At 42.2% G+C, this 19,000-nt stretch overlaps 1 pseudogene; it reads right to left on the reverse strand.

Annotated features, from left to right (window-relative positions):
* Positions 1-16,583: 16,583 nt before the first annotated feature.
* Positions 16,584-18,728, reverse strand: LOC129563905 (histone-lysine N-methyltransferase EZH2 pseudogene; annotated as a pseudogene).
* Positions 18,729-19,000: the final 272 nt, after the last annotated feature.

A 19,000-nucleotide genomic window follows, 5' to 3' on the forward strand; every position in this document is an offset into this window, starting at 1 on the left:
AACCCACACCCCCGAAGAGATTACAGCCTCTCCTCTGAACAGATCCTGTGGAAGTAACCACAAAAGTCACTCTGGGGCCCCTTAATAAAACAGGGAGCAAACTCTGTGACCCCCAACTAGGTAGGGTCTATGAATCCCAGGTCAGCATTAAAAAAGTTACAGAAGACTGACCACCTGTCCCTCATCACCCCAATAAAGATTTTTTGGAGTTCACATCTCTCAAGATAAATTTAAAGTAGGAGATAAATGGGCCCCTGGGTCGAACAGCTGGTGATTGTCAAACAGAACAAAACTGATGTTCATCCTCAGCCAGACAAGAATGACACCTATTTCCCTTCCTCTTTTGATACGGAGGGAATAAACTGACAGTGGGAATTTGTAACAGTGAAAAGGAAAAAAGAGGAATGAGTTTTTCTCTTTCCTTTTCCTGAGAACAAAGAAGAGAAGAGTGAGCAGGCCTGAACATTCCTATATTTTTTTACTTCTTCTAACTCTGCATGTCTGTAAGTTAACTTTTCTGCCCCCCTAACTCTTCAGGAGCTACAATTCACATTTTCTCCTTTGACTCTATGCTAAGAACATTTCCTATCTGGTGTTTATTCTTACAACACTCTTTTTCTTATAGTTACATAACGAGAGAAGGCCCTCAGAGCCACTGAACTGCCAAACTGACACCAGTTTATGACTACCTTTAAAACAATGCAACAGGAAGAAATCAAAATCCTATCACCTTTTTTCCTCATCACCAACCCCTGACCCGGACCCCTGCCTTATATAAGCTCCTAGACTCCTCAAGGAGGGAGGGCACAGTTCATGAGGCATGAGACTGTTGTGTTCCCCTCTCCACTGGCTGAGAATGAAAGCCACCTTTCTATTTCCTCTAAACTCTGTCTCCGTATTTTTCATTCAGCCTCGGTGGGGAGAGAAGGCCTGTTGGTTGGCAACAGGCATGACACTTTAATGACACTGAGTTATTGCAAAAGCCAAAAGTAAAAATAGTGACCTTACCCAAATCACTCTAATTCTGCAGGTTTAGATGGGCTCAGTTTTTCCTTACAGGATTTCCTTAGTAATAGGGTTCATTATATTTATAATTATCATAGATTCCTGTACCTAAGGCTGGTCTCAGGAGTAGGGAACCCTCCTTATATTTTGGGCTTTATATTATAGAATGAGACTTTTGCATGCATTAATTTGTATACATTATATGCATTCACATGCATTTAAAGGATATGACTCACCTATCCCCTCCTAAACTGAAACTTCCATTTACATGGTTCTTTAAAACACTGGGTTTCCTAGGTGGCGCTCGTGGTAAAGAACCCGGCTATCAGTGTAGGTGACATAAGAGCCTTGGGTTCGATTCCTGGGTAGGGAAGATCCTTTGAAGAAGGGAATGGCAACCCACTCCAGTATTCTTGCCTGGAGAATCCCGTGGACAGAGGAGCCTGGTGGGCTACAGCCCATGGGGTCGCAAAGAGTCAGACAAAACTGAAGCAACTTAGCAAGCCTGCTAAAACACTATTTGGCTGAAATTATCTTACACTTAAGTATTTGACTGCTTTGGTCCCAAACATCATAGTATGACTATCTGATGGTCATTCAAACACAAATGGTATCCTGGCTGACAGCATCAGGGAAGGGCTTTCAACAACCATCTTCCTGAAGCAAAAGAAGGAAGTGTTAACGAGTCCAAGCTCACTCGCCACATGAGAAGCCAATGAACCCAAGAGACGAGGGGTTGAGGCAAGGAGGAGACTAATCGGGGAGCCAGCTGACTGAGAAGATGTCAGGCTCAGCTCAGTTCACTTCAGTCTCTCAGTCGTGTCCGACTCTCCGCGACCCCATGAATCACAGCACGCCAGGCCTCCCTGTCCATCACCAACTCCCGGAGCTCACTCAAACTCATGTCCACAGAGTCGGTGATGCCATCCAGCCATCTCATTCTCGGTCGTCCCCTTCTTCTCCCGCCCCCAACCTTTCCCAGCATCACAGTCTTTTCCAGTGAGTCAACTCGTCGCATCAAGTGGCCAAAGTATTGCAGTTTCAGCTTCAGCATCAGTCCCTCCAATGAACACCCAGGATCGATCTCCCTTAGAATGGACTCGTTGGATCTCCTTGCGGTACAAGGGACTCTCAAGAGTCTTCTCCAACACCACAGTTCAAAAGCATCGATTCTTCGGCGATCAGCCTTCTTCACAGTCCAACTCTCACATCCATACATGACCACGGGAAAAACCATAGCCTTGACTAGACGGACCTTGGTTGGCAAAGTAATGTCTCTGCTTTTTCATATATTATCAAGGTTGGTCATAACTTTCCTTCCAAGGAGTAAGCGTCTTTTAATTTCATGGCTGCAATCAGCATCCGCAGTGATTTTGGAGCCCAAAAAATAAAGTCTGACACTGTTTCCACTGTTTCTCCATCTATTTCCCATGAAGTGATGGGACCAGATGCCACGATCTTTGTTTTCTGAATGTTGAGCTTCAAGCCAACCTTTTCACTCTCCTCTTCCACTTTCATCAAGAGGCTTTTGAGTTCCTCTTCACTTTCTGCCATAAGGGTAGTGTCATCTGCATATCTGAGATTATTGATATTTCTCCCAGCAATCTTAATTCCAGCTTGTGCTTCTTCCAGCCCAGGGTTCCTCATGATGTACTCTGGCTAGCGCCTCAAAATAACCATCTTACCGGGGTCTGGATGCCAGGTTCTTTTATAGATCAGAGATGGGGGAGGTGAGGAAGCAAAAAGGTCATCAATCTTACAAACATCTAGAATGGCAAGTCTCAGGCAGGGGATGTGTTAATGTCTTCCTTCCTGCCATCCACACGTGGACAGGGTTCTGAACAAAGGCACTGTAGTTTAACAGTCAGGCCAAGGGGCAGGATTCTCTGAGGCAGGTCATTATGTACGATTATAATAACCACAGCAACAAAAAGCAAGTCAAAGAAATAGTTCCAACGTGGAGTCAGAATTGGCTTCTCTGCAACAGAACTCATGGGTTCTTTGCTAAGAGTGTTCCAGCTTCTCTGGAACAGCAGTGAGAGCTGAGGCTGTGTGATGCCAGGGCCTGTGGTTGGTGGAATGTAGTATTGCCTTTTCCCTCTGAGTTGGGCCATAACCCAAATAAGTGCCCACTCTCACCTGCCTCTCACTATTTCCTTTATTTTTCAAAACATGTTTGACATTGTGTCCCCTACAGTATTATACACCAAATTTAAACTTAAGTTAAAGTATTGTTATTGCTTCTTTTTTTTTTTTGCTCTTTTTTATTGAAGTATAGTTGATTTACAACGTTGTGTTAATTTCTGCTTATACTGCAAAGTGATTCAGGTAAATATATGTATACATTATTTCCCATTATGGTTTAATCACAGGATATTAAATATAGTTCCCTGGGCTATAAAATAGGACCTTGCTGTTTATTCATTCTGTATATAATAGTTTGCATCTACATTATTGTTTCTTTATATAATTTTTATAACTCCATTGCATGCGCAAGTTGTCATTTCAAAAAATGTTTTGGAATGCTATATTAATAGCATCTAGGAGCCAAAAGAAAAATGTCTATAGCGAATGCACATCAAGCATATTATCTCTTGAAAGGTCTCCGGCCTTTTATAAGATTTTTTAATAAGAAACTCTATTAGCTGAGAATGAAAATTTCAATAAAGAAGTATAATTTTCCTTCCTGAATCTTGTAATTTTTTTAAGGTGATTTCAATTACTGGCAATTGCAAAGGTTAAGATTCTTAAAGATTAGTTATTCTAACAATTTTCAGAAATAGTAAAGTCCAAAATAATGGCATATTCCTCCCTACTATATAAAAAAATGAAACATCTTTCTTTTTTTTTTTTAAAGTTCAAGTATTCTTTTTTCAAAGTTGAAAAATGTACCACACTGCGTTATTGCAAAAATTCACTGGTACAAAACACTTTGCAGCTGGTGAGAAGGCAATAAAAAGTTGATTTTTTTAACTCATTACTATAAATTATTCTTACAGTACTTCGCAAATTCAGAATTTCAAACTGCATTTTCTTTTTCTAAATCGCCTACAGTACTCGAGGTTCCTGAAGCTAAGGCCGCTGTTCCGAGAGGAGGGGGGAGGTAGCGCGTCAAGGGATCTCCATTTCCCTTTCGATGCCCACGTACTTCAGGGCGTCGGCCTGGCTGTACCTGTAATCAAAAAACAGCTCTTCACCAGTCTGGATGGCTCGCTTAGCAAAAATCCCTATCCTGTGATCGCCTTTGACCATCATCACTTTTGCATAGCAGTTGGGATTTACTGAGTGATTTGCAAAACGAATCTTGTTACCCTTGCGGGTTGCATCCACCACAAAATCATTGTTCAAGTTGAACAGAAAGCTGCACATGTACTTGTCATACACTTTCCCTCTTCTGTCTGCTTCATCTTGAGAAATAATCTCTCCACAGTATTCCGAGATGAATTCATTTTTCTGTACAGGGTCTTTGATGAAGATCCCCCAGCCTGCGACATCAGACGGTGCCAGCAGTAAATGCTTCTTGGAGCCCCGCTGATGCTGCAGTTCTTGCAGGACACGTTCTTGCTGTCCCAGAGTTTCCTCCAAACTCTGTCTCCGTATTTTTCATTCAGCCTCGGTGGGGAGAGAAGGCCTGTTGGCTGGCAACAGGCATGACACTTTAATGACACTGAGTTATTGCAAAAGCCAAAAGTAAAAATAGTGACCTTACCCAAATCACTCTAATTCTGCAGGTTTACATGGGCTCAGTTTTTCCTTACAGGATTTCCTTAGTAATAGGGTTCATTATATTTATAATTATCATAGATTCCTGTACCTAAGGCTGGTCTCAGGAGTAGGGACCCCTCCTTATATTTTGGGCTTTATATTATCGAATGTGACATTTGCATGCATTAATTTGTATACATTATATGCATTCACGTGCATTTAAAGGATATGACTCTCCTCAGTTCAGTTCAGTTCAGTTCAGTCGCTCAGTCGTGTCCGACTCTCCGCGACCCCATGAATCACAGCACGCCAGGCCTCCCTGTCCATCACCAACTCCCGGAGCTCACTCAAACTCATGTCCACAGAGTCGGTGATGCCATCCAGCCATCTCATTCTCGGTCGTCCCCTTCTTCTCCCGCCCCCAACCTTTCCCAGCATCACAGTCTTTTCCAGTGAGTCAACTCGTCGCATCAAGTGGCCAAAGTATTGCAGTTTCAGCTTCAGCATCAGTCCCTCCAATGAACACCCAGGATCGATCTCCCTTAGAATGGACTCGTTGGATCTCCTTGCGGTACAAGGGACTCTCAAGAGTCTTCTCCAACACCACAGTTCAAAAGCATCGATTCTTCGACGATCAGCCTTCTTCACAGTCCAACTCTCACATCCATACATGACCACGGGAAAAACCATAGCCTTGACTAGACGGACCTTGGTTGGCAAAGTAATGTCTCTGCTTTTTCATATATTATCAAGGTTGGTCATAACTTTCCTTCCAAGGAGTAAGCGTCTTTTAATTTCATGGCTGCAATCAGCATCCGCAGTGATTTTGGAGCCCAAAAAATAAAGTCTGACACTGTTTCCACTGTTTCTCCATCTATTTCCCATGAAGTGATGGGACCAGATGCCACGATCTTTGTTTTCTGAATGTTGAGCTTCAAGCCAACCTTTTCACTCTCCTCTTCCACTTTCATCAAGAGGCTTTTGAGTTCCTCTTCACTTTCTGCCATAAGGGTAGTGTCATCTGCATATCTGAGATTATTGATATTTCTCCCAGCAATCTTAATTCCAGCTTGTGCTTCTTCCAGCCCAGGGTTCCTCATGATGTACTCTGGCTAGCGCCTCAAAATAACCATCTTACCGGGGTCTGGATGCCAGGTTCTTTTATAGATCAGAGATGGGGGAGGTGAGGAAGCAAAAAGGTCATCAATCTTACAAACATCTAGAATGGCAAGTCTCAGGCAGGGGATGTGTTAATGTCTTCCTTCCTGCCATCCACACGTGGACAGGGTTCTGAACAAAGGCACTGTAGTTTAACAGTCAGGCCAAGGGGCAGGATTCTCTGAGGCAGGTCATTATGTACGATTATAATAACCACAGCAACAAAAAGCAAGTCAAAGAAATAGTTCCAACGTGGAGTCAGAATTGGCTTCTCTGCAACAGAACTCATGGGTTCTTTGCTAAGAGTGTTCCAGCTTCTCTGGAACAGCAGTGAGAGCTGAGGCTGTGTGATGCCAGGGCCTGTGGTTGGTGGAATGTAGTATTGCCTTTTCCCTCTGAGTTGGGCCATAACCCAAATAAGTGCCCACTCTCACCTGCCTCTCACTATTTCCTTTATTTTTCAAAACATGTTTGACATTGTGTCCCCTACAGTATTATACACCAAATTTAAACTTAAGTTAAAGTATTGTTATTGCTTCTTTTTTTTTTTTTGCTCTTTTTTATTGAAGTATAGTTGATTTACAACGTTGTGTTAATTTCTGCTTATACTGCAAAGTGATTCAGGTAAATATATGTATACATTATTTCCTATTATGGTTTAATCACAGGATATTAAATATAGTTCCCTGGGCTATAAAATAGGACCTTGCTGTTTATTCATTCTGTATATAATAGTTTGCATCTACATTATTGTTTCTTTATATAATTTTTATAACTCCGTTGCATGCGCAAGTTGTCATTTCAAAAAATGTTTTGGAATGCTATATTAATAGCATCTAGGAGCCAAAAGAAAAATGTCTATAGCGAATGCACATCAAGCATATTATCTCTTGAAAGGTCTCCGGCCTTTTATAAGATTTTTTAATAAGAAACTCTATTAGCTGAGAATGAAAATTTCAATAAAGAAGTATAATTTTCCTTCCTGAATCTTGTAATTTTTTTAAGGTGATTTCAATTACTGGCAATTGCAAAGGTTAAGATTCTTAAAGATTAGTTATTCTAACAATTTTCAGAAATAGTAAAGTCCAAAATAATGGCATATTCCTCCCTACTATATAAAAAAATGAAACATCTTTCTTTTTTTTTTTTTAAAGTTCAAGTATTCTTTTTTCAAAGTTGAAAAATGTACCACACTGCGTTATTGCAAAAATTCACTGGTACAAAACACTTTGCAGCTGGTGAGAAGGCAATAAAAAGTTGATTTTTTTAACTCATTACTATAAATTATTCTTACAGTACTTCGCAAATTCAGAATTTCAAACTGCATTTTCTTTTTCTAAATCGCCTACAGTACTCGAGGTTCCTGAAGCTAAGGCCGCTGTTCCGAGAGGAGGGGGGAGGTAGCGCGTCAAGGGATCTCCATTTCCCTTTCGATGCCCACGTACTTCAGGGCGTCGGCCTGGCTGTACCTGTAATCAAAAAACAGCTCTTCACCAGTCTGGATGGCTCGCTTAGCAAAAATCCCTATCCTGTGATCGCCTTTGACCATCATCACTTTTGCATAGCAGTTGGGATTTACTGAGTGATTTGCAAAACGAATCTTGTTACCCTTGCGGGTTGCATCCACCACAAAATCATTGTTCAAGTTGAACAGAAAGCTGCACATGTACTTGTCATACACTTTCCCTCTTCTGTCTGCTTCATCTTGAGAAATAATCTCTCCACAGTATTCCGAGATGAATTCATTTTTCTGTACAGGGTCTTTGATGAAGATCCCCCAGCCTGCGACATCAGACGGTGCCAGCAGTAAATGCTTCTTGGAGCCCCGCTGATGCTGCAGTTCTTGCAGGACACGTTCTTGCTGTCCCAGAGTTTCCTCCAAACTCTGTCTCCGTATTTTTCATTCAGCCTCGGTGGGGAGAGAAGGCCTGTTGGCTGGCAACAGGCATGACACTTTAATGACACTGAGTTATTGCAAAAGCCAAAAGTAAAAATAGTGACCTTACCCAAATCACTCTAATTCTGCAGGTTTACATGGGCTCAGTTTTTCCTTACAGGATTTCCTTAGTAATAGGGTTCATTATATTTATAATTATCATAGATTCCTGTACCTAAGGCTGGTCTCAGGAGTAGGGACCCCTCCTTATATTTTGGGCTTTATATTATCGAATGTGACATTTGCATGCATTAATTTGTATACATTATATGCATTCACGTGCATTTAAAGGATATGACTCTCCTCAGTTCAGTTCAGTTCAGTTCAGTCGCTCAGTCGTGTCCGACTCTCCGCGACCCCATGAATCACAGCACGCCAGGCCTCCCTGTCCATCACCAACTCCCGGAGCTCACTCAAACTCATGTCCACAGAGTCGGTGATGCCATCCAGCCATCTCATTCTCGGTCGTCCCCTTCTTCTCCCGCCCCCAACCTTTCCCAGCATCACAGTCTTTTCCAGTGAGTCAACTCGTCGCATCAAGTGGCCAAAGTATTGCAGTTTCAGCTTCAGCATCAGTCCCTCCAATGAACACCCAGGATCGATCTCCCTTAGAATGGACTCGTTGGATCTCCTTGCGGTACAAGGGACTCTCAAGAGTCTTCTCCAACACCACAGTTCAAAAGCATCGATTCTTCGGCGATCAGCCTTCTTCACAGTCCAACTCTCACATCCATACATGACCACGGGAAAAACCATAGCCTTGACTAGACGGACCTTGGTTGGCAAAGTAATGTCTCTGCTTTTTCATATATTATCAAGGTTGGTCATAACTTTCCTTCCAAGGAGTAAGCGTCTTTTAATTTCATGGCTGCAATCAGCATCCGCAGTGATTTTGGAGCCCAAAAAATAAAGTCTGACACTGTTTCCACTGTTTCTCCATCTATTTCCCATGAAGTGATGGGACCAGATGCCACGATCTTTGTTTTCTGAATGTTGAGCTTCAAGCCAACCTTTTCACTCTCCTCTTCCACTTTCATCAAGAGGCTTTTGAGTTCCTCTTCACTTTCTGCCATAAGGGTAGTGTCATCTGCATATCTGAGATTATTGATATTTCTCCCAGCAATCTTAATTCCAGCTTGTGCTTCTTCCAGCCCAGGGTTCCTCATGATGTACTCTGGCTAGCGCCTCAAAATAACCATCTTACCGGGGTCTGGATGCCAGGTTCTTTTATAGATCAGAGATGGGGGAGGTGAGGAAGCAAAAAGGTCATCAATCTTACAAACATCTAGAATGGCAAGTCTCAGGCAGGGGATGTGTTAATGTCTTCCTTCCTGCCATCCACACGTGGACAGGGTTCTGAACAAAGGCACTGTAGTTTAACAGTCAGGCCAAGGGGCAGGATTCTCTGAGGCAGGTCATTATGTACGATTATAATAACCACAGCAACAAAAAGCAAGTCAAAGAAATAGTTCCAACGTGGAGTCAGAATTGGCTTCTCTGCAACAGAACTCATGGGTTCTTTGCTAAGAGTGTTCCAGCTTCTCTGGAACAGCAGTGAGAGCTGAGGCTGTGTGATGCCAGGGCCTGTGGTTGGTGGAATGTAGTATTGCCTTTTCCCTCTGAGTTGGGCCATAACCCAAATAAGTGCCCACTCTCACCTGCCTCTCACTATTTCCTTTATTTTTCAAAACATGTTTGACATTGTGTCCCCTACAGTATTATACACCAAATTTAAACTTAAGTTAAAGTATTGTTATTGCTTCTTTTTTTTTTTTGCTCTTTTTTATTGAAGTATAGTTGATTTACAACGTTGTGTTAATTTCTGCTTATACTGCAAAGTGATTCAGGTAAATATATGTATACATTATTTCCCATTATGGTTTAATCACAGGATATTAAATATAGTTCCCTGGGCTATAAAATAGGACCTTGCTGTTTATTCATTCTGTATATAATAGTTTGCATCTACATTATTGTTTCTTTATATAATTTTTATAACTCCATTGCATGCGCAAGTTGTCATTTCAAAAAATGTTTTGGAATGCTATATTAATAGCATCTAGGAGCCAAAAGAAAAATGTCTATAGCGAATGCACATCAAGCATATTATCTCTTGAAAGGTCTCCGGCCTTTTATAAGATTTTTTAATAAGAAACTCTATTAGCTGAGAATGAAAATTTCAATAAAGAAGTATAATTTTCCTTCCTGAATCTTGTAATTTTTTTAAGGTGATTTCAATTACTGGCAATTGCAAAGGTTAAGATTCTTAAAGATTAGTTATTCTAACAATTTTCAGAAATAGTAAAGTCCAAAATAATGGCATATTCCTCCCTACTATATAAAAAAATGAAACATCTTTCTTTTTTTTTTTTAAAGTTCAAGTATTCTTTTTTCAAAGTTGAAAAATGTACCACACTGCGTTATTGCAAAAATTCACTGGTACAAAACACTTTGCAGCTGGTGAGAAGGCAATAAAAAGTTGATTTTTTTAACTCATTACTATAAATTATTCTTACAGTACTTCGCAAATTCAGAATTTCAAACTGCATTTTCTTTTTCTAAATCGCCTACAGTACTCGAGGTTCCTGAAGCTAAGGCCGCTGTTCCGAGAGGAGGGGGGAGGTAGCGCGTCAAGGGATCTCCATTTCCCTTTCGATGCCCACGTACTTCAGGGCGTCGGCCTGGCTGTACCTGTAATCAAAAAACAGCTCTTCACCAGTCTGGATGGCTCGCTTAGCAAAAATCCCTATCCTGTGATCGCCTTTGACCATCATCACTTTTGCATAGCAGTTGGGATTTACTGAGTGATTTGCAAAACGAATCTTGTTACCCTTGCGGGTTGCATCCACCACAAAATCATTGTTCAAGTTGAACAGAAAGCTGCACATGTACTTGTCATACACTTTCCCTCTTCTGTCTGCTTCATCTTGAGAAATAATCTCTCCACAGTATTCCGAGATGAATTCATTTTTCTGTACAGGGTCTTTGATGAAGATCCCCCAGCCTGCGACATCAGACGGTGCCAGCAGTAAATGCTTCTTGGAGCCCCGCTGATGCTGCAGTTCTTGCAGGACACGTTCTTGCTGTCCCAGAGTTTCCTCCAAACTCTGTCTCCGTATTTTTCATTCAGCCTCGGTGGGGAGAGAAGGCCTGTTGGCTGGCAACAGGCATGACACTTTAATGACACTGAGTTATTGCAAAAGCCAAAAGTAAAAATAGTGACCTTACCCAAATCACTCTAATTCTGCAGGTTTACATGGGCTCAGTTTTTCCTTACAGGATTTCCTTAGTAATAGGGTTCATTATATTTATAATTATCATAGATTCCTGTACCTAAGGCTGGTCTCAGGAGTAGGGACCCCTCCTTATATTTTGGGCTTTATATTATCGAATGTGACATTTGCATGCATTAATTTGTATACATTATATGCATTCACGTGCATTTAAAGGATATGACTCTCCTCAGTTCAGTTCAGTTCAGTTCAGTCGCTCAGTCGTGTCCGACTCTCCGCGACCCCATGAATCACAGCACGCCAGGCCTCCCTGTCCATCACCAACTCCCGGAGCTCACTCAAACTCATGTCCACAGAGTCGGTGATGCCATCCAGCCATCTCATTCTCGGTCGTCCCCTTCTTCTCCCGCCCCCAACCTTTCCCAGCATCACAGTCTTTTCCAGTGAGTCAACTCGTCGCATCAAGTGGCCAAAGTATTGCAGTTTCAGCTTCAGCATCAGTCCCTCCAATGAACACCCAGGATCGATCTCCCTTAGAATGGACTCGTTGGATCTCCTTGCGGTACAAGGGACTCTCAAGAGTCTTCTCCAACACCACAGTTCAAAAGCATCGATTCTTCGACGATCAGCCTTCTTCACAGTCCAACTCTCACATCCATACATGACCACGGGAAAAACCATAGCCTTGACTAGACGGACCTTGGTTGGCAAAGTAATGTCTCTGCTTTTTCATATATTATCAAGGTTGGTCATAACTTTCCTTCCAAGGAGTAAGCGTCTTTTAATTTCATGGCTGCAATCAGCATCCGCAGTGATTTTGGAGCCCAAAAAATAAAGTCTGACACTGTTTCCACTGTTTCTCCATCTATTTCCCATGAAGTGATGGGACCAGATGCCACGATCTTTGTTTTCTGAATGTTGAGCTTCAAGCCAACCTTTTCACTCTCCTCTTCCACTTTCATCAAGAGGCTTTTGAGTTCCTCTTCACTTTCTGCCATAAGGGTAGTGTCATCTGCATATCTGAGATTATTGATATTTCTCCCAGCAATCTTAATTCCAGCTTGTGCTTCTTCCAGCCCAGGGTTCCTCATGATGTACTCTGGCTAGCGCCTCAAAATAACCATCTTACCGGGGTCTGGATGCCAGGTTCTTTTATAGATCAGAGATGGGGGAGGTGAGGAAGCAAAAAGGTCATCAATCTTACAAACATCTAGAATGGCAAGTCTCAGGCAGGGGATGTGTTAATGTCTTCCTTCCTGCCATCCACACGTGGACAGGGTTCTGAACAAAGGCACTGTAGTTTAACAGTCAGGCCAAGGGGCAGGATTCTCTGAGGCAGGTCATTATGTACGATTATAATAACCACAGCAACAAAAAGCAAGTCAAAGAAATAGTTCCAACGTGGAGTCAGAATTGGCTTCTCTGCAACAGAACTCATGGGTTCTTTGCTAAGAGTGTTCCAGCTTCTCTGGAACAGCAGTGAGAGCTGAGGCTGTGTGATGCCAGGGCCTGTGGTTGGTGGAATGTAGTATTGCCTTTTCCCTCTGAGTTGGGCCATAACCCAAATAAGTGCCCACTCTCACCTGCCTCTCACTATTTCCTTTATTTTTCAAAACATGTTTGACATTGTGTCCCCTACAGTATTATACACCAAATTTAAACTTAAGTTAAAGTATTGTTATTGCTTCTTTTTTTTTTTTTGCTCTTTTTTATTGAAGTATAGTTGATTTACAACGTTGTGTTAATTTCTGCTTATACTGCAAAGTGATTCAGGTAAATATATGTATACATTATTTCCTATTATGGTTTAATCACAGGATATTAAATATAGTTCCCTGGGCTATAAAATAGGACCTTGCTGTTTATTCATTCTGTATATAATAGTTTGCATCTACATTATTGTTTCTTTATATAATTTTTATAACTCCGTTGCATGCGCAAGTTGTCATTTCAAAAAATGTTTTGGAATGCTATATTAATAGCATCTAGGAGCCAAAAGAAAAATGTCTATAGCGAATGCACATCAAGCATATTATCTCTTGAAAGGTCTCCGGCCTTTTATAAGATTTTTTAATAAGAAACTCTATTAGCTGAGAATGAAAATTTCAATAAAGAAGTATAATTTTCCTTCCTGAATCTTGTAATTTTTTTAAGGTGATTTCAATTACTGGCAATTGCAAAGGTTAAGATTCTTAAAGATTAGTTATTCTAACAATTTTCAGAAATAGTAAAGTCCAAAATAATGGCATATTCCTCCCTACTATATAAAAAAATGAAACATCTTTCTTTTTTTTTTTTTAAAGTTCAAGTATTCTTTTTTCAAAGTTGAAAAATGTACCACACTGCGTTATTGCAAAAATTCACTGGTACAAAACACTTTGCAGCTGGTGAGAAGGCAATAAAAAGTTGATTTTTTTAACTCATTACTATAAATTATTCTTACAGTACTTCGCAAATTCAGAATTTCAAACTGCATTTTCTTTTTCTAAATCGCCTACAGTACTCGAGGTTCCTGAAGCTAAGGCCGCTGTTCCGAGAGGAGGGGGGAGGTAGCGCGTCAAGGGATCTCCATTTCCCTTTCGATGCCCACGTACTTCAGGGCGTCGGCCTGGCTGTACCTGTAATCAAAAAACAGCTCTTCACCAGTCTGGATGGCTCGCTTAGCAAAAATCCCTATCCTGTGATCGCCTTTGACCATCATCACTTTTGCATAGCAGTTGGGATTTACTGAGTGATTTGCAAAACGAATCTTGTTACCCTTGCGGGTTGCATCCACCACAAAATCATTGTTCAAGTTGAACAGAAAGCTGCACATGTACTTGTCATACACTTTCCCTCTTCTGTCTGCTTCATCTTGAGAAATAATCTTTCCACAGTATTCCGAGATGAATTCATTTTTCTGTACAGGGTCTTTGATGAAGATCCCCCAGCCTGCGACATCAGACGGTGCCAGCAGTAAATGCTTCTTGGAGCCCCGCTGATGCTGCAGTTCTTGCAGGACACGTTCTTGCTGTCCCAGAGTTTCCTCCAAACTCTGTCTCCGTATTTTTCATTCAGCCTCGGTGGGGAGAGAAGGCCTGTTGGCTGGCAACAGGCATGACACTTTAATGACACTGAGTTATTGCAAAAGCCAAAAGTAAAAATAGTGACCTTACCCAAATCACTCTAATTCTGCAGGTTTAGATGGGCTCAGTTTTTCCTTACAGGATTTCCTTAGTAATAGGGTTCATTATATTTATAATTATCATAGATTCCTGTACCTAAGGCTGGTCTCAGGAGTAGGGACCCCTCCTTATATTTTGGGCTTTATATTATCGAATGTGACATTTGCATGCATTAATTTGTATACATTATATGCATTCACGTGCATTTAAAGGATATGACTCTCCTCAGTTCAGTTCAGTTCAGTTCAGTCGCTCAGTCGTGTCCGACTCTCCGCGACCCCATGAATCACAGCACGCCAGGCCTCCCTGTCCATCACCAACTCCCGGAGCTCACTCAAACTCATGTCCACAGAGTCGGTGATGCCATCCAGCCATCTCATTCTCGGTCGTCCCCTTCTTCTCCCGCCCCCAACCTTTCCCAGCATCACAGTCTTTTCCAGTGAGTCAACTCGTCGCATCAAGTGGCCAAAGTATTGCAGTTTCAGCTTCAGCATCAGTCCCTCCAATGAACACCCAGGATCGATCTCCCTTAGAATGGACTCGTTGGATCTCCTTGCGGTACAAGGGACTCTCAAGAGTCTTCTCCAACACCACAGTTCAAAAGCATCGATTCTTCGACGATCAGCCTTCTTCACAGTCCAACTCTCACATCCATACATGACCACGGGAAAAACCATAGCCTTGACTAGACGGACCTTGGTTGGCAAAGTAATGTCTCTGCTTTTTCATATATTATCAAGGTTGGTCATAACTTTCCTTCCAAGGAGTAAGCGTCTTTTAATTTCATGGCTGCAATCAGCATCCGCAGTGATTTTGGAGCCCAAAAAATAAAGTCTGACACTGTTTCCACTGTTTCTCCATCTATTTCCCATGAAGTGATGGGACCAGATGCCATGATCTTTGTTTTCTGAATGTTGAGCTTCAAGCCAACCTTTTCACTCTCCTCTTCCACTTTCATCAAGAGGCTTTTGAGTTCCTCTTCACTTTCTGCCATAAGGGTAGTGTCATCTGCATATCTGAGATTATTGATATTTCTCCCAGCAATCTTAATTCCAGCTTGTGCTTCTTCCAGCCCAGGGTTCCTCATGATGTACTCTGGCTAGCGCCTCAAAATAACCATCTTACCGGGGTCTGGATGCCAGGTTCTTTTATAGATCAGAGATGGGGGAGGTGAGGAAGCAAAAAGGTCATCAATCTTACAAACATCTAGAATGGCAAGTCTCAGGCAGGGGATGTGTTAATGTCTTCCTTCCTGCCATCCACACGTGGACAGGGTTCTGAACAAAGGCACTGTAGTTTAACAGTCAGGCCAAGGGGCAGGATTCTCTGAGGCAGGTCATTATGTACGATTATAATAACCACAGCAACAAAAAGCAAGTCAAAGAAATAGTTCCAACGTGGAGTCAGAATTGGCTTCTCTGCAACAGAACTCATGGGTTCTTTGCTAAGAGTGTTCCAGCTTCTCTGGAACAGCAGTGAGAGCTGAGGCTGTGTGATGCCAGGGCCTGTGGTTGGTGGAATGTAGTATTGCCTTTTCCCTCTGAGTTGGGCCATAACCCAAATAAGTGCCCACTCTCACCTGCCTCTCACTATTTCCTTTATTTTTCAAAACATGTTTGACATTGTGTCCCCTACAGTACTATACACCAAATTTAAACTTAAGTTAAAGTATTGTTATTGCTTCTTTTTTTTTTGCTCTTTTTTATTGAAGTATAGTTGATTTACAACGTTGTGTTAATTTCTGCTTATACTGCAAAGTGATTCAGGTAAATATATGTATACATTATTTCCCATTATGGTTTAATCACAGGATATTAAATATAGTTCCCTGGGCTATAAAATAGGACCTTGCTGTTTATTCATTCTGTATATAATAGTTTGCATCTACATTATTGTTTCTTTATATAATTTTTATAACTCCATTGCATGCGCAAGTTGTCATTTCAAAAAATGTTTTGGAATGCTATATTAATAGCATCTAGGAGCCAAAAGAAAAATGTCTATAGCGAATGCACATCAAGCATATTATCTCTTGAAAGGTCTCCGGCCTTTTATAAGATTTTTTAATAAGAAACTCTATTAGCTGAGAATGAAAATTTCAATAAAGAAGTATAATTTTCCTTCCTGAATCTTGTAATTTTTTTAAGGTGATTTCAATTACTGGCAATTGCAAAGGTTAAGATTCTTAAAGATTAGTTATTCTAACAATTTTCAGAAATAGTAAAGTCCAAAATAATGGCATATTCCTCCCTACTATATAAAAAAATGAAACATCTTTCTTTTTTTTTTTTTAAAGTTCAAGTATTCTTTTTTCAAAGTTGAAAAATGTACCACACTGCGTTATTGCAAAAATTCACTGGTACAAAACACTTTGCAGCTGGTGAGAAGGCAATAAAAAGTTGATTTTTTTAACTCATTACTATAAATTATTCTTACAGTACTTCGCAAATTCAGAATTTCAAACTGCATTTTCTTTTTCTAAATCGCCTACAGTACTCGAGGTTCCTGAAGCTAAGGCCGCTGTTCCGAGAGGAGGGGGGAGGTAGCGCGTCAAGGGATCTCCATTTCCCTTTCGATGCCCACGTACTTCAGGGCGTCGGCCTGGCTGTACCTGTAATCAAAAAACAGCTCTTCACCAGTCTGGATGGCTCGCTTAGCAAAAATCCCTATCCTGTGATCGCCTTTGACCATCATCACTTTTGCATAGCAGTTGGGATTTACTGAGTGATTTGCAAAACGAATCTTGTTACCCTTGCGGGTTGCATCCACCACAAAATCATTGTTCAAGTTGAACAGAAAGCTGCACATGTACTTGTCATACACTTTCCCTCTTCTGTCTGCTTCATCTTGAGAAATAATCTCTCCACAGTATTCCGAGATGAATTCATTTTTCTGTACAGGGTCTTTGATGAAGATCCCCCAGCCTGCGACATCAGACGGTGCCAGCAGTAAATGCTTCTTGGAGCCCCGCTGATGCTGCAGTTCTTGCAGGACACGTTCTTGCTGTCCCTGTGGTCAGCCGCGCCTCAGGTGAGGCAGAGGTCAGGGTCGCACTCCTGGACGGCCAGGTAGCACGGGCACTGCTTGGTGTTGCATTGGGCTTTGCAGCGGCAGCCGGGAAAGCGGTTCTGACACTGAACTACACTGACAAAACTTTTCACAAAAATTTTGTGCTATCACACAAGGGCACAAGCTGTTGCAAGGCTACCGCGGGTGGTCACAGGGTTGATAGTTGTAAACGTCGTTGGAGGAGCCGTCCTTCTTCAGCTGGATCTTTCTGCAGTGTGCGGCCCACAACCGGTGTTTCCTCTTCTTCTTCCGGAGAGGAGTGTCCACGTCCTCGGCGGGGGTTGGCGTGGTGACACTGGATTCTTTGACTCAAAACTCATACACCTGTCGACATGTTTTGGTCCCGATGAACCTGGCGATGGCACAGAAGTTGTCGTAGTAGGTGCCGATGAGGACCCTGAACATAGAGGCCTCGGCGCCGCTCCACTCCACGTTCTCGGGGGGTTCCGTGTTGGGCTTCATCTTTATTGGTGTTTGACACCGAGAATTCACTTCCGAGGAGCTCGAGGTCTCGTCCTTCTTCTCCTCCTCGTCCTTGTCGTTGCTCTCCCCGCCCGTCTCGGCCCCTGCCTCCCGGTTTCTGTCTGTGTCCTTCGACTCCAGCACGTTGATGGTGAGGGTGCTGGGCCTGCTGCTGTTGTTGGGAAGCCGACCTCTCCGGCGGCCCCCCGGGCGCTTCGGGGGGGTCTTGATCCGCTCGGCGGTGAGGGCCGCAGCGAACTCCTTCGCTCCCTCCAAGTGCTGGTAACAGTCGGGACCACAAGGCTTGTTGTCGAGGGCTGTCTCTGTGTCCTTCCGCTTGTAAGTGTTGGGTGTTGCATGGAAAGGATGCAGGAAGCAGTCGTATTTAAAACATCACCTACAGAAAAGAGTATGAAACGAATGCAAGCTCTGCTCCCTCTGGACAGACTTGGTGTTCGGTCTGTCTATGTTGGGGGTGCACTCAGGAGGAAGTGCGCCCGGGAGCTGCTGCTCCGTGAGTTCTTTGTACTTTTCCTTTAGCTCTTCTACTGTGCCCTTATCTGGAAATATTGAGGAAATAGCTTCAAAAATTTTATCAGAAGGAAATTTCCGAGGTGGACGGCTTTCTTTATCTTCTCGACTCTCTTCTAGATCTTTCTGTTTTTCTTCTCTTTCATCAGGATCATCTCCATCATCATCATCATCATCATCGTTGTACTGACCAAGAGCATTCACCAGCTCCACAAAAATTTCATCATTTATAAACCCACAATCTCTATCCCCGTATATTTTTCCATCATAATTTTTTATTAGTTCTTCAATGAAAGTCCCATCCTGGTCTAAAACTTCATCCCCCATGTATGGAATGTTATGCAAAACAGTTTCATCTTCCACCATGAAATTCTTCTGTAGAGGAGACCAAGAGTAAATTATGGGTACTGAAGCAACCGCATTCAGAGTCTTTAATGGGATGACTTGCCTTGGAAAATTCAAGTCACTGGTCACCGAACACTGATAACGCCATACAGATAGATGGTCCACTTGCCACTAATTTTCTCTCTTCAGGAGGGCCAAGGATACCCTACTTTTGAGTCATCCTGGGGCTGCATCTGCTCAAAAGTTCACAGCTGGATGCTCGGCAGGTGTCTGGAGCTCCATAGAGACACAGCAGGCGGGGCTGAAACATCTTTCTTCTTGCTTTTTTTCCTTTTACCTTTTTTCTTCTTTTATACTTCCAGTTACTCCTTTACCTTTTATCTTTCCTCTAC

Source organism: Moschus berezovskii, chromosome X (assembly GCF_049115385.1).
Source record: "Moschus berezovskii isolate FMDL1 chromosome X, NW_MosBer_1.0, whole genome shotgun sequence".
Taxonomy (NCBI): domain Eukaryota; kingdom Metazoa; phylum Chordata; class Mammalia; order Artiodactyla; family Moschidae; genus Moschus; species Moschus berezovskii.